The sequence below is a fragment of the Marmota marmota genome, unplaced genomic scaffold (assembly GCF_001458135.2).
Source record: "Marmota marmota marmota unplaced genomic scaffold, marMar, whole genome shotgun sequence".
Classification (NCBI taxonomy): Eukaryota; Metazoa; Chordata; class Mammalia; order Rodentia; family Sciuridae; genus Marmota; species Marmota marmota.
In genome coordinates this window covers 67,999,279-68,002,680 of record NW_025999900.1, presented here as the reverse complement: position 1 = coordinate 68,002,680, position 3,402 = coordinate 67,999,279, and positions in this window count along the sequence as shown.

Genomic DNA, 3,402 nt, shown 5'->3' with positions numbered 1-3,402 from the left:
GTTATACAAAAGTACATACAAGAGGAAGTGAGGGGAAAGGGAAAAATAATACAAGGGGGAGAAATGAATGACAGTAGAGGGGGTAGAGAGAGAAAAGGGGAGGGGAGGGGGGATAGTAGAGGATAGGAAAGGCAGAATACAACAGACACTAGTATGGCAATATGTAAATCAATGGATGTGTAACTGATGTGATTCTGCAATCTGTATACGGGGTAAAAATGGGAGTTCATAACCCACTTGAATCAAAGTGTGAAATATGATATGTCAAGAACTATGTAATGTTTTGAACAACCAACAATAAAAATTAAAAAAAAAAAGAATAAAAGGTAGAGAAAACCAAGTGTAGAAAGAGACAGCGCTGTCCAGCAGGAGAACTCCAGACGCTTCACGGAGAGGCCCTGCCCCAGGGAAGAGGACCGCAGAGAGCCTTTCCTTAAGTGTAGTCCAGTTCCATGACATCCTGCGTGGCGCTGTGGGGCGTGACTGCCCCATGCAGACTCAGCCAGGTGGTCAGGGTCAACGTCGAGGGATCAGCACTGTGGATAGTGAGCACCTTGAGGTGACGTGATCACGGTGACACTGATGCTTCTGGCCATTCGTTGGTCATGAGGACACTGCCAGATGATTCCCGCAGGAGGTGTCCTCAAGATTTCTGACCAGTACCCTTCAAGGCCATCGAGGTCACCCAAAGCAATGAACATCTGAGAAACTGTCACAGCCCATAGGAGCCTAAGGAGACACGGTGGCCAAGTAAATTGTGATCCTCTTCCTTGATGCAAGAGAATCCACCCAAATTATCTGGATTCTTCTGCAGGGGAGATTTGTCTCTTCCCCCGATTGTCAGGTTTAGTTTGTTATTCACACCATCATCGACCCATGGTCACTCACACCACCTTAGACCCGGGGTCACTCACACCACCTTAGACCCGTGGTCACTCACACCACATTAGACCCGTGGTCACTCACACCACCTTAGACCTGTGTCACTCACACCACCTTAGACCTGTGTCACTCACACCACCTTAGACCCGTGGTCACTCACACCACCTTAGACCCGTGTCACTCACACCACCTTAGACCCGTGGTCACTCACACCACATTAGACCCGTGGTCACTCACACCACCTTAGACCTGTGTCACTCACACCACATTAGACCCGTGGTCACTCACACCACCTTAGACCCGGGGTCACTCACACCACATTAGACCCGTGGTTATTTATTTTAGGTCTTGGGTCCTGGTAGGACCCTGGGACGTAAAGACAGCAGGGAAGAAGTCTGAATGAAGTACGGAACTTTACTTGTGCTGATGTATCAGGTCTGGTTCATTCATCCGGATAAACATACAAGACTATTTGTAAAACTTTCAGGATAGGGAAACCTGGATGTCCCACGGGGACTCTGTACTGCCCTGTCAATTGCTGTCAATCTAAAACCATTCAAAGTATGTAGTCTGCTTTAAAAAATATGCGACATGCTCGCGGCAGCGGGTGGACCCTGTGAGTGGGCAGCAGCCCTCACGGTGCCCGAGAAGTCATTTTGCGTGAACGTGAAGACTTTACAGCCATCGTTATGGAAGCCACTCAAAGCTCTGTCTGGAATGCCGTGCTCAGGAAGGACAGCGTCTCATTTCCCACGTGGCTGAGGCCGTCCCTCATCAGCTGCAGTCATCCCAGTTGCAAAAGCCCACACCTGACTTTTCTTCCAGGGGGAAGCCACAGGATGGAGGGCAGGAGGCTGGAGCAGCTCGGGGGCGTGGGGAGCCCTGCAGCTTCAGCAGGCGGCCCCCCAGGGTGTGCAGGAGAAGCTCAGCAGGGTTTGCCGTCCCCACGTGAAAATAAAGTAACACAGGAAACCAAGGGGGGTTCACGGACGCGCCCCGCGCTCACCCTGTGGGTCAGCAACACCATTTGATATTGTGGGGGACATTCTGCGTGTGGCCCCACAGAACTGGAAAGATGGACACAGGGAGGTAAGGACGGAGAGGACTCAGAGTCGCTGCTCAGGAAGACCACTGCGCTTCATGCTGGAATTCACAAGGACAACCACGGTGACGAAAAGTCCCACCTCCCGTGGGAGGGGGCCGGGGACCCTGCTGAAGCGTGGTGGCCCTGGCTCCTGTACATTCTGAAACCAGATGTCCCAAGCGCAGAAGTCATCTTTGGTTCCCGACCCCTCCCCCCCACTTGAATAACGCCACCTGTTGACGTCTCTTCCGCATCCACAGCTTTGACTTGGGTTCCTCACTCAGTGCTTTCTACTGTCACTTGACCCAGCTTGACCCTTGGTGACTCTGGCGCATGTTCCAGGCTTTTGCAGTTTCTGCATCTGGAGGCCTGTTTGCGTACCATCCTGGGTGGCTTGGGTTTTGTCACCGCTGGTTGTCACAGACCCTACGTTGGTTGCCTGACCTGGAGCCCTTGGCTTCCCCTTTTCTTAAAATTTGGAAAGAATTTCAAAGTTGACAAAAAGTCGCAAAAACAAGACTAATGCAAGGAGCTGCCTATTCCCCTCTCCCGGGTCCTCGGGTGTCTGCCATCTGCTCTGTCGCTTCTGTTCTGAGGACAGGGATTTGCAGTGGGGGCGTGGACGTCACCCATTCCTGTGGACACTTCCATACAGTCCTCCAGCCACATTCCTGTTTGGTCCCCTGGCCTCACCATGTCCTGGTAGCTCCTTCCTCTGGGAGGCCAGAGCGGTCATGAGAGCAGCAGAGGGCGCTGGGAACACTGGTGGGGGACCGTGGGAGCCCAGGCCAGTGGAGCCCGGTCCTTTTCCCTGTGAACTGGGTGTGTGGGGGAGCTTTATACTTCGAGGCAGGCCTGTTGGATATAACATCTTGGGTCCCCGTGGTTTTTTCTCTTGGAACATAGCAGCAGGTGTCCCGAGGTCCATTTCTGTGCCCTCAGAGTTGGGAGCAGCCTGCAGCTGTCCCAGCCCACAGGGTTCGCGCTCTGGGGACGGCGGAGCCAGCTCAAGGCCACGCATTCTGTTAGAGCCCAGTGCCGTCTCCCAGCCTCGTGCTTGGCTTTCCTTTCCAGGAGCCTCCGTGGCGCCCAGGTGAGGTCTCCTTGGTCCGAGGGCTGCACCTAGCACCGATTTCTGCACCGCACTTGTATCCTCCTGCCTGGTGTGTGTTCCCCACACACCGCGACCCCAGACGAGTTCTAGTTCTCCCTGTTGGGGGGTGGCGACGCCTCCAACGGCCTTCTCCAGTCCGCCTCCTCCGGGGCTCTCAGGCTCACAGCTTCTGTAATCTCCTAATCTCTTTGGAAATCTCTTTCTTCCTTGGGGACCAGGATGGATAGAAACGCTTTTGTCTGAATCTCCCTCGAATTTCCGGGGTCGTCCTCTGGTGGAGGAGGTCTGCTATCAGTCTTCTATCTCTTCTTTCATTTTTTGA